This window comes from Ranitomeya imitator, chromosome 2 (assembly GCF_032444005.1).
Source record: "Ranitomeya imitator isolate aRanImi1 chromosome 2, aRanImi1.pri, whole genome shotgun sequence".
Taxonomy (NCBI): Eukaryota; Metazoa; Chordata; class Amphibia; order Anura; family Dendrobatidae; genus Ranitomeya; species Ranitomeya imitator.
The window spans coordinates 573229842-573242341 of record NC_091283.1 but is presented as its reverse complement, the minus strand read 5'-3'; the positions used below and the strand labels follow the sequence as shown (position 1 = coordinate 573242341).

Genomic DNA, 12500 nt, shown 5'->3' with positions numbered 1-12500 from the left:
TCTCCATGCTCTAAAAACCGTACCCTAAGTCTTCTGAAGGGAAAACGCTACTGTTACTGTTGTGTTGGGTTAGCTTCGGACCCGTTTAATCGAAGCTGGTGGCAGCGAAAGTGCGCTGACTGTTGGATTATGCTGAAGCAACTGCGGGTTTGATAATTATTGTTCCTGCCTGAGTGGGAGTAGTTTACCGCGTCGCTGCAGCGTGCCCAATAGCCAGTACATAGCAGGCAGCCTTCCTGGCGACTAATTACCCAGGGTGCAGTACCTAATCTGACCTGAAAGTAAGGGGGCGCCAGAGAGCTGCAAGTGTTAAGTGGAACTGTAAGCGGGATATACATAAATCCCTGCAGTTTGTGGTATATTGAAAGCAGTGGGATACCTAGAATAAGCCCCTGCTGTAAGCAAGAGGCCAATAGCCTTGTGTGTGGTTTTTCATCACATCGTGGAGTGGAGGGATAACTAAGATAAGCCCCCCTACACATGTGATAGCCGTCTGTTGGCCTGAAGTCACCTCAATCCGTGACGTAGGGGTGACGGTCATGGTGGGAATCCTGACCCAGTGTTGACAGCGGTCAGGGGAATCGTGACAGAGGTGCACTGCGAATGTCAACAAACAAGGAAAAGAACTAGCTTGCATTGGCCGGGAATCGAACCCGGGCCTCCCGCGTGGCAGGCGAGAATTCTACCACTGAACCACCAATGCTTGGATGTGTCTTTTCTCTCTGTGGTGTCCACCAGTCCCAGGGTCTCTCTCTGTGGTGTCCACCAGTCCCAGGGTCTGATGGCCACCTTCGGCCGACTGAACAGCGTGCAGCTCCACAGGGCCGGTGGTCGACGGAAGCCCGGCTAGCTCAGTCGGTAGAGCATGAGACTCTTAATCTCAGGGTCGTGGGTTCGAGCCCCACGTTGGGCGGTTTCTTATTGCCTCCTTTAACTGCTTGTGCTAACTCCTGTCAACCCAGATAGCCCCTTGTGAAATGCCCCTTCTGCTGCAAAACATGAGAAACTGCCTAGTCCTGGATGATGAAGGGAAGGCCCAAAAGGATGGGGAGCCAAAGAAGAGCAGCGTGAGCCCTGTGGTATTTTGAAAGTGTCTGCAGAGTCAACGATGAAACGAGGTGCACTGCGAATGTCAACAAACAAGGAAAAGAACTAGCTTGCATTGGCCGGGAATCAAACCCGGGCCTCCCGCGTGGCAGGCGAGAATTCTACCACTGAACCACCAATGCTTGGATGTGTCTTTTCTCTCTGTGGTGTCCACCAGTCCCAGGGTCTCTCTCTGTGGTGTCCACCAGTCCCAGGGTCTGATGGCCACCTTCGGCCGACTGGACCGCGTGCAGCTCCGCAGGGCCGGTGGTCGACGGAATCCCGGCTAGCTCAGTCGGTAGAGCATGAGACTCTTAATCTCAGGGTCGTGGGTTCGAGCCCCACGTTGGGCGGTTTCTTATTGCCTCCTTTTACTGCTTGTGCTAACTCCTGTCAACCCAGATGGCCCCTTGTGAAATGCCCCTTCTGCTGCAAAACATGAGAAACTGCCTAGTCCTGGATGATGAAGGGAAGGCCCAAAAGGATGGGGAGCCAAAGAAGAGCAGCGTGAGCCCTGTGGTTTTTGAAAGTGTCTGCAGAGTCAATGATGAAACGAGGTGCATTGCGAATGTCAACAAACAAGGAAAAGAACAAGCTTGCACTGGCCGGGAATCGAACCCGGGCCTCCCGCGTGGCAGGCGAGAATTCTACCACTGAACCACCAATGCTTGGATGCGTCTTTTCTCTCTGTGGTGTCCACCAGTCCCAGGGTCTGATGGACACCTTCGGCAAACTGAACCGCGTGCAGCTCCGCAGGGCCGGTGGTTGACGGAAGCCCGGCTAGCTCAGTCGGTAGAGCATGAGACTCTTAATCTCAGGGTCGTGGGTTCGAGCCCCACGTTGGGCGGTTTCTTATTGCCTCCTTTTACTGCTTGTGCTAACTCCTGTCAACCCAGATGGCCCCTTGTGAAATGCCCCTTCTGCTGCAAAACATGAGAAACTGCCTAGTCCTGGATGATGAAGGGAAGGCCCAAAAGGATGGGGAGCCAAAGAAGAGCAGCGTGAGCCCTGTGGTTTTTGAAAGTGTCTGCAGAGTCAATGATGAAACGAGGTGCACTGCGAATGTCAACAAACAAGGAAAAGAACTAGCTTGCATTGGCCGGGAATCGAACCCGGGCCTCCCGCGTGGCAGGCCCGGGTTCGAACCACCAATGCTTGGATGTGTCTTTTCTTTCTGTGGTGTCCACCAGTCCCAGGGTCTCTCTCTGTGGTGTCCACCAATGCAAGTCAATGGGGCAGCATAGTCGGCAGTGAGTGGGGGCCAGGAAAACACCTAGAGTGCCCATTTTAATGTCAAAACCATCCATTCTTCTTAATGAAGCTTGTCAAGCGTAATTTACCTTATAATAATTGGAAGGCATTTGAAATTGGGGGTCATTTGGCTAAAGTTGTGGTGGGTAGGGCTGGTTCAAGTAATTAGTGGGCCCAGGAAATCTGGACCACGTCACGGCAGTGGAGCAGGGAGAGGTAAGTATTTCAACTTTGCAAGTGCTGTGAACCTGAGCAAGCAGGGGGGGCCCACTCGTTGGCATTGGCACTGGCACAGGGCCCCTCAAAGTACAGCGGTGTGTTTGCACGGCGGGGGCGCCTCCCACCGGCAGCAACACTTTTGCGTACCATGAGAGGCCCTGTGCCAGTGACGTCGCCAACTAGTATTCCTCCCCCCACCTGATGAAGGAACCTGCACTTTCATCTGCACCTTCCTGTTTGTCCCCGTGTAAGGTGGTATGGTATGCGGGAAGGGGGACCTGACTTTCAGCAGGGTCACAATCTTGCAGTGTAGCGTGCACGGGAAATGTTGCGTTATGGGTCAATGTACCAGCAGACTCATCTATCACTGGCTGGGCAATGGGCAGGATGAGGAGGAAACACAGATATAGGCCCAAAGAATAAAGTGGGCTAAATGCAGTTCAAAATTGGTAACACAGGACTAATCAGGGGGCATTGCAGTGGAGGACAACTGGAATGAGAGGCTGACACAGAGAGTAGGCCCAAATCAGTAAGTAGTCGAAATGCAGTTCAAAATTGGCAACAGTAGTAAACAGGCGGCACAGCTTTGTTCAGTGGAGGAGAACAGCAAGGAGTGGCAGACACCGATAGTAGGCCCCAACCCAACTAGTAGGCCAAATGCAGTCTAACATTAACAACTACTTAACGAGCGCCTGAAAACGGAATTTCAGGACAGGAAACCAGGAGAACAGCAAGGAGCGGCAGACACCGATAGTAGGCCCCAAACCAACTAGTACGCCAAATGCAGTTGTTCCGTTTAACCACAATTTAATGAGAGCCTGAAGATAGAAGTTCAGGAAAGGCAACCTGGAGAACACCTTGGAGTGGAACACACCATCTCTCTACACCCCATACCCAATTTGTAGGCCTAATGCAGCGTAGTTTCCAACAACTACTAAACGAGAGCATGATGATCGAAGCATTGGCGAGGAAACCTGGGGAACACCTTGGAGTGGAACACACCATCTCTCTACAGTGGAACACACCATCTCTCTACACCCCATACCCAATTTGTAGGCCTAATGCAGCGTAGTTTCCAACAACTACTAAACGAGAGCCGGAAGATCGAAGCAATGGAGAGGAAACCTGGGGAACACCTTGGAGTGTAACACACCATCTCTCTATACCCCATACCCAATTTGTATGCCTAATGCAGCGTAGTTTCCAACAACTACTAAACAAGAGCCGGAAGATCGAAGCAATGGAGAGGAAACCTGGGGAACACCTTGGAGTGTAACACACCATCTCTCTACACCCCATACCCAATTTGTAGGCCTAATGCAGCGTAGTTTCCAACAACTACTAAACGAGAGCCGGAAGATCGAAGCAATGGAGAGGAAACCTGGGGAACACCTTGGAGTGGAACACACCATCTCTCTACAGTGGAATACACCATCTCTTTACACCCCATACCCAATTTGTAGGCCTAATGCAGCGTAGTTTCCAACAACTACTAAACGAGAGCCGGAAGATCGAAGCTCAGGAAAGGCAACCTGGGGAACACCTTGGAGTGGAACACACCATCTCTCTACACCCCATACCCAATTTGTAGGCCCAATGCAGCGTAGTTTCCAACAACTACTAAACGAGAGCCGGAAGATCGAAGCTCAGGAAAGGCAACCTGGGGAACACCTTGGAGTGTAACAAACCCTCTCTCTACACCACGGAAGGGCTGATTCTTAGGAAGGAAGGCTGTCGGAAAGAAGCAGGGCGCGTCCGAGGGTGATTATATTCTTATTAGGTATATACTCACCCTCGGACGCGCCCTGCTTCTTTATTTGTAATGAATGTTTATTTGCAATGTGGTTTTGACTTACTCTATTTTTTTGGTAAATAATGATTTTATTATTTTCATTGTTTTGCATCTTCTTGGCAATAATATAAAGAAGACGCGACAGGACAACACTCGGTGGATGCCATATCTGTGTTTAAAATTGAAAAAACCTTTCAGTTAACTACTTGCAGGAGAAAGTTATTGTAGCTGGTGGCCATTTTTAGTACTGTACCAGATTTTTGTTGTATGTGTTTGTTTTTAATGTTAAAATGTCTGCATTTGATATCTCTCCAGTATTTTCTTTTTTATAAGCAAAATACTTATTTTTATATTTTCGGATGTTGGTTCCAGGGGTACACGGGCAGCAGTGGTGTGGTCAGTGGAGGCCTAGTGGAAGGAGTGACCGCAGACAGGCATCGAAGGCCTAAAATAATAACTCATGGCTGTAGGCAATTTTAAATTGGTTACAGGGGTACACGGGCAGCAGTGGTGTGGTCAGTGGAGGCCTAGTGGAAGGAGTGACCGCAGACAGGCATCGAAGGCCTAAAATAATAACACATGGCTGTAGGCAATTTTAAATTGCTTCCAGGGGTACACGGGCAGCAGTGGTGTGGTCAGTGGAGGCCTAGTGGAAGGAGTCACCGCAGACAGGCATCGAAGGCCTAAAATAATAACACATGGCTGTAGGCAATTTTAAATTGGTTACAGGGGTACACGGGCAGCAGTGGTGTGGTCAGTGGAGGCCTAGTGGAAGGAGTGACCGCAGACAGGCATCGAAGGCCTAAAATAATAACACATGGCTGTAGGCAATTTTAAATTGCTTCCAGGGGTACACGGGCAGCAGTGGTGTGGTCAGTGGAGGCCTAGTGGAAGGAGTCACCGCAGACAGGCATCGAAGGCCTAAAATAATAACACATGGCTGTAGGCAATTTTAAATTGGTTACAGGGGTACACGGGCAGCAGTGGTGTGGTCAGTGGAGGCCTAGTGGAAGGAGTGACCGCAGACAGGCATCGAAGGCCTAAAATAATAACACATGGCTGTAGGCAATTTTAAATTGGTTCCAGGGGTACACGGGCAGCAGTGGTGTGGTCAGTGGAGGCCTAGTGGAAGGAGTCACCGCAGACAGGCATCGAAGGCCTAAAATAATAACACATGGCTGTAGGCAATTTTAAATTGGTTACAGGGGTACACGGGCAGCAGTGGTGTGGTCAGTGGAGGCCTAGTGGAAGGAGTCACCGCAGACAGGCATCGAAGGCCTAAAATAATAACACATGGCTGTAGGCAATTTTAAATTGGTTCCAGGGGTACACGGGCAGCAGTGGTGTGGTCAGTGGAGGCCTAGTGGAAGGAGTCACCGCAGACAGGCATCGAAGGCCTAAAATAATAACACATGGCTGTAGGCAATTTTAAATTGGTTACAGGGGTACACGGGCAGCAGTGGTGTGGTCAGTGGAGGCCTAGTGGAAGGAGTGACCACAGACAGGCATCGAAGGCCTAACATAACAAAAATGTCAATACAATGGTATTGTCAGTGGCAGGCATTGAAGGATGTCAGCGCATAGACTAAACATTGGTGGAGCTGTGAGATAATTTTGCAAGTGGTAGAGCACTGTTTGAGCTGGGGTGGGGGGAAACTGTCTTGTGGCCGGCGGTACAGGCCCAGGGCCCCTCATATTACAACGGTGTGTCTGACGTTGGGTGCGCACCACCACCGCCAGAGACACTTTATTGTACTAGGAGGGACCCAGTGGCAGTGCCGTCGACCAAAAGCGGGCTCACCCACCTCTTCAGACAAACTGCACTCTCACGGGTGCTGTCGCCAAGTGTCGATACCACGGCCCCGTGTGGGGAGTTTGGCCATTTAGTGAGGTGTAAACATGTCGTATGCTGGACAATCAGGTGCAGAAAATTACGAGATTGGAAAAGGCATTCAGAATAGTCCACAGGCAAGACCTTTTCATAGGAAAGCTAGGTGTCAGCCGGGCAAGGTGGGGCAAAAGATTTCGAAATCCAGTTGTGGTTCATTTTAATGAAGGTTAGATCATCTACATTTTGGGTAGCCAGACGAGTCCTTTTTTCTGTTAGTATTGAACCTGCAGCACTGAATACTCTTTCTGATAGGACACCAGCTGCCGGGCAAGCAAGCTCCTGCAATGCATATTCTGCCAATTCTGGCCAGGTGTCTAATTTTGATGCCCAGTAATCAAATGGGAATGACGGTTGAGGGAGAACATCGACAAGGGATGAAAAATAGTTTGTAACCATACTGGACAAATGTTGTCTCCTGTCACTTTGAATTGATGCTGCAGTACCTGTCCTGTCTGCGGTCATAGCAAAATCACTCCACAACCTGGTCAGAAAACCCCTCTGGCCAACGCCACTTCTGATTTCTGCCCCTCTAACTCCTCTGGTCTGCTGGCCCCTGCAGCTCGTGTGAGAACGATCACGGGCGCTGTGTGCAGGGAATGCCAGAAGCAAACGGTCAACAAGAGTTGATTGTTTGGTTGCTAATATTAGTTCCAAGTTCTCATGTGGCATTATATTTTGCAATTTGCCTTTATAGCGAGGATCAAGGAGGCAGGCCAACCAGTAATCGTCATCATTCATCATTTTAGTTATGCGTGTGTCCCTTTTGAGGATACGTAAGGCATAATCCGCCATGTGGGCCAAAGTTCCAGTTCTCAAATCTGCGGTTGTGCTTGGTTGAGGGGCAGTTTCAGGCAAATCCACGTCACTTGTGTCCCTCAAAAAACCAGAACCCGGCCTTGCCGCGCCACCAATTTCCAGTGGCCCCGGAAAAGCTTCCTCATTAAAAATATAATCATCCCCATCATCCTCCTCGTCCTCCTCCTCCTCTTCGCCCGCTACCTCGTCCTGTACACTGCCCTGGCCAGACAATGGCTGACTGTCATCAAGGCTTTCCTCTTCCTCAGCTGCAGACGCCTGATCCTTTATGTGCGTCAAACTTTGCATCAGCAGACGCATTAGGGGGATGCTCATGCTTATTATGGCGTTGTCTGCACTAACCAGCCGTGTGCATTCCTCAAAACACTGAAGGACTTGACACATGTCTTGAATCTTCGACCACTGCACACCTGACAACTCCATGTCTGCCATCCTACTGCCTGCCCGTGTATGTGTATCCTCCCACAAAAACATAACAGCCCGCCTCTGTTCACACAGTCTCTGAAGCATGTGCAGTGTTGAGTTCCACCTTGTTGCAACGTCTATGATTAGGCGATGCTGGGGAAGGTTCAAAGAACGCTGATAGGTCTGCATATGGCTGGAGTGAACGGGCGAACGGCGGATATGTGAGCAAAGTCCACGCACTTTGAGGAGCAGGTCGGATAACCCCGGATAACTTTTCAGGAAGCACTGCACCACCAGGTTTATGGTGTGAGCCAGGCAAGGAATGTGTTTCAGTTGGGAAAGGGAGATGGCAGCCATGAAATTCCTTCCGTTATCACTCACTACCTTGCCTGCCTCAAGATCTACAGTGCCCAGCCACGACTGCGTTTCTTTCTGCAAGAACTCGGACAGAACTTCCGCGGTGTGTCTGTTGTCGCCCAAACACTTCATAGCCAATACAGCCTGCTGACGTTTGCCAGTAGCTGCCCCATAATGGGAGACCTGGTGTGCAACAGTGGCAGCTGCGGATGGAGTGGTTGTGCGACTGCGGTCTGTGGACGAGCTCTCGCTTCTGCAGGAGAACGAAGAGGAGGAGGAGGGGGTGCGAACGGCTACAGCCAATTGTTTCCTAGACCGTGGGCTAGGCAGAACTGTCCCAAACTTGCTGTCCCCTGTGGACCCTGCATCCACCACATTTACCCAGTGTGCCGTGATGGACACGTAACGTCCCTGGCCATGCCTACTGGTCCATGCATCTGTTGTCAGGTGCACCTTTGTGCTCACAGATTGCCTGAGTGCATGGACGATGCGCTCTTTAACATGCTGGTGGAGGGCTGGGATGGCTTTTCTGGAAAAAAAGTGTCGACTGGGTAGCTCGTAGCGTGGTACAGCGTAGTCCATCAGGGCTTTGAAAGCTTCGCTTTCAACTAACCGGTAGGGCATCATCTCTAACGAGATTAGTCTAGCTATGTGTGCGTTCAAACCCTGTGTACGCGGATGCGAGGCTAAGTACTTCCTTTTTCTAACCATAGTCTCATGTAGGGTGAGCTGGACTGGAGAGCTGGAGATCGTGGAACTAGCGGGGGTGCCGGTGGACATGGCACACTGAGAGACGGTGGGAGATGGTATTGTTGCCACCGGTGCCCTAGATGCAGTGTTTCCTACTACGAAACTGGTGATTCCCTGACCCTGACGGCTTTGGCCTGGCAAAGAAACCTGCACAGATACTGCAGGTGGTGCGGAAAATGGTGGCCCTACACTGCCGGAAGGGATGTTGCGTTGCTGACTAGCTTCATTGGCCGAGGGTGCTACAACCTTAAGGGACGTTTGGTAGTTAGTCCAGGCTTGCAAATGCATGGTGGTTAAATGTCTATGCATGCAACTTGTATTGAGACTTTTCAGATTCTGTCCTCTGCTTAAGGTAGTTGAACATTTTTGACAGATGACTTTGCGCTGATCAATTGGATGTTGTTTAAAAAAATGCCAGACTGCACTCTTTCTAGCATCGGATACCTTTTCAGGCATTGCAGACTGAGCTTTAACCGGATGGCCACGCTGTCCTCCAACAGGTTTTAGCTTTGCCACGCGTTTTGGGCAAGATACGGGCCCGGCAGATGGAACCTGTTGCGATGTTGATGCCTGCTGCGGCCCCTCCTCCTCCGCTTCAGAACTGCTGCCGCCTGCACCCTGTTCCCCCAATGGCTGCCAATCGGGGTCAAGAACTGGGTCATCTATTACCTCTTCTTGTAGCTCGTGTGCAACTTCGTCTGTGTCACCGTGTCGGTCGGTGGTATAGCGTTCGTGATGGGGCAACATAGTCTCATCAGGGTCTGATTCTTGATCAGCACCCTGCGAGGGCAATGTTGTGGTCTGAGTCAAAGGACCAGCATAGTAGTCTGGCTGTGGCTGTGCATCAGTGCACTCCATGTCAGATTCAACTTGTAATGGGCATGGACTGTTAACTGCTTCACTTTCTAAGCCAGGGACAATATGTGTAAAGAGCTCCATGGAGTAACCCGTTGTGTCGCCTGCTGCATTCTTCTCTGTTGTTGTTTTTGCTGAAGAGGACAAGGAAGCGACTTGTCCCTGACCGTGAACATCCACTAACGACGCGCTGCTTTGACATTTACCAGTTTCACGAGAGGAGGCAAAAGAGCTAGAGGCTGAGTCAGCAAGATAAGCCAAAACTTGCTCTTGCTGCTCCGGCTTTAAAAGCGGTTTTCCTACTCCCAGAAAAGGGAGCGTTCGAGGCCTTGTGTAGCCAGACGACGAACCTGGCTCCACAGCTCCAGACTTAGGTGCAATATTTTTTTTCCCACGACCAGCTGATGCTCCACCACTACCACTACCCTCATTACCAGCTGACAATGAACGCCCCCGGCCACGACCTCTTCCACCATACTTCCTCATTGTTTTAAAAACGTAAACAAACTAACGGTATTTGTTGCTGTCACACAAATTACACGGTGAGCTATAACTTCAGTATGATTTAGCTACCCCTTTACAGGTGAGTGAGACCACAACGAAAATCAGGCACAATGTTACACACTCTGTTGTTGGTGGCAACAAATGAGAGAGATGCCACACACGCAGGACTGTCACTGAAGCACAAATGTAAATATTAATCTCCCACTGATTTGATTTATTTATTTTTTTTCAGGGAGACTTTAGGAAAAAAAAAATAGAATAAAATGATTTTTTCAGGAAGAATTTAGAAACCAAATAATATAAAATGATTTTTTCAGGGAGAATTTAGAAAACAAATAAAACAAAAAAAGGCTTTCTATGGCCCACTGAGTGACAGATGACGCACACAGGAGTCAGGAGTGGCACACAAGCCCCGAGGCCAATATTTATCTCCCACTGATTGATGTAGTGATTTTTTCAGGTAGATTTTGGAACCCAAATCAAGCTAAAAAAATAATAGGCTTTCTATGGCCCACAATTGGAGAGAGAGAGAGAGATGGCACACCCAGGAGTCAAGACTGGCACACAAGCAGAAAGGGCAATATTAATCTCCCACTGATTTGTTTTTGTTTTGTTTTTCAGGGAGACTTTAGGAAAAAAAAAATAGAATAAAATGATTTTTTCAGGAAGAATTTAGAAACCAAATAAAATAAAATGATTTTTTCAGGGAGAATTTAGAAAACAAATAAAACAAAAAAAGGCTTTCTATGGCCCACTGAGTGAGAGATGACGCACACAGGATTCAGGAGTGGCACACAAGCCCAGAGGCCAATATTTATCTCCCACTTTTTTTTTTTTGTTCCAGGGAAAATTTATAAACCCAATAAAAAAAATAATAAATAGGCTTTCTATGGCCCACTATCTGAGAGACAGAGAGAGATGGCACGCTTAGGACTGGCACACAAGCCCAAAGGCCAATATTAATCTCCCTTTTTTTTTTAAGGGAGAATTTATAAAACCAAAAAAAAAAAAAAAAATAGGCTTTCCATGGCCCACTATTTGTGAGAGAGATGGCACGCTCAGGACTGGCACACAAGCCCAGAGGCCAATATTAATCTCCCACTTTTTTTTTTTTTTCCAGGGAAAATTTATAAACCCAATAAAAAAAAAAAATAAATAAATAGGCTTTCTATGGCCCACTATCTGAGAGAGAGAGATGGCACGCTTAGGACTGGCACACAAGCCCAAAGGCCAATATTAATCTCCCACTGATTGATTTATTGATTTTTTCAGGTAGAATTTAGAACCCAAATAAAGCAAAAAAAAAAAAAAGGGCTTTCTATGGCCCACTGAGTGAGTGATGATGCACACAGGAGTCAGGAGTGGCACACAAGCCCTGAGGCCAATATTTTTCTCCCACTGATTGATGTAGTGATTTTTTCAGGTAGATTTTAGAACCAAAATCAAGCAAAAAAATAAATAGGCTTTCTATGGCCCACTGAGTGAGTGATGATGCACACAGGAGTCAAGAGTGGCACACAAGCCCTGAGGCCAATATTTTTCTCCCACTGATTGATGTAGTGATTTTTTCAGGTAGATTTTATAACCCAAATCAAGCAAAAAAATAAATAGGCTTTCTATGGCCCACTGAGTGAGAGATGACACAGACAGGGATGGCACTCTAGCAGAAATGTCAATCTTAATCTCCCACAAAAAAAAAAAAAAAAACAGGGAGTGTCCTTCAATTACTATCTCCCTGCAGTAATCTCAGCCAGGTATGGCAGGCAGCAATAAGGAGTGGACTGATGCACAAATTAAATAAAAAGTGTGTACAAACCAAAAAGATAGCTGTGCAGAAAGGAAGGAACAAGAGGATTTGTGCTTTGAAAAAAGCAGTTGGTTTGCACAGCGGCGTACACACAGCAATGCAGTTATCAGGGAGCCTTCTAGGGCAGCCCAATGAGCTACAGCGCTGAGGGGGAAAAAAAAAAAAATGTAGCTTCCACTGTCCCTGCACACCGAAGGTGGTGTTGGGCAGTGGAAATCGCTACAGCACAAGCGGTTTGGTGGTTAATGGACCCTGCCTAACGCTATCCCTGCTTCTGACGAAGCGGCAGCAACCTCTCCCTAAGCTCAGATCAGCAGCAGTAACATGGCGGTCGGCGGGAACGCCCCTTTATAGCCCCTGTGACGCCGCAGACAGCAAGCCAATCACTGCAATGCCCTTCTCTAAGATGGTGGGGACCAGGACCTATGTCATCACGCTGCCCACACTCTGCGTTTACCTTCATTGGCTGAGAAATGGCGCTTTTCGCGTCATTGAAACGCGACTTTGGCGCGAAAGTCGCGTACCGCATGGCCGACCTCGCACAGGGGTCGGATCGGGTTTCATGAAACCCGACTTTGCCAAAAGTCGGCGAGTTTTGAAAATGAACGACCCGTTTCGCTCAACCCTAGTGTCCACCAGTCCCAGGGTCTGATGGCCACCTTCGGCCGACTGGACCGCGTGCAGCTCCGCAGGGCCGGTGGTCGACGGAAGCCCGGCTAGCTCAGTCGGTAGAGCACGAGACTTTTAATCTCAGGGTCGTGGGTTCG

The 12500-nt window shown here is 49.0% G+C and overlaps 5 non-coding genes across 5 annotated transcripts; 2 read left to right on the top strand and 3 right to left on the bottom strand.

Annotated features, from left to right (window-relative positions):
• Positions 1-632: 632 nt before the first annotated feature.
• On the bottom strand, positions 633-703 carry TRNAG-GCC (transfer RNA glycine (anticodon GCC)). Its single transcript has one exon. It is a non-coding gene; the product is annotated as a tRNA-Gly (tRNA).
• A 137-nt stretch (positions 704-840) lies between these two features.
• Positions 841-913, top strand: TRNAK-CUU (transfer RNA lysine (anticodon CUU)). Its single transcript has one exon. It is a non-coding gene; the product is annotated as a tRNA-Lys (tRNA).
• Positions 914-1158: 245 nt separating this feature from the next.
• Positions 1159-1229, bottom strand: TRNAG-GCC (transfer RNA glycine (anticodon GCC)). Its single transcript has one exon. It is a non-coding gene; the product is annotated as a tRNA-Gly (tRNA).
• A 454-nt stretch (positions 1230-1683) lies between these two features.
• TRNAG-GCC (transfer RNA glycine (anticodon GCC)) lies at positions 1684-1754 on the bottom strand. The gene has a single exon. It is a non-coding gene; the product is annotated as a tRNA-Gly (tRNA).
• A 106-nt stretch (positions 1755-1860) lies between these two features.
• On the top strand, positions 1861-1933 carry TRNAK-CUU (transfer RNA lysine (anticodon CUU)). Its single transcript has one exon. It is a non-coding gene; the product is annotated as a tRNA-Lys (tRNA).
• The last annotated feature ends 10567 nt before the right edge of the window (positions 1934-12500 follow it).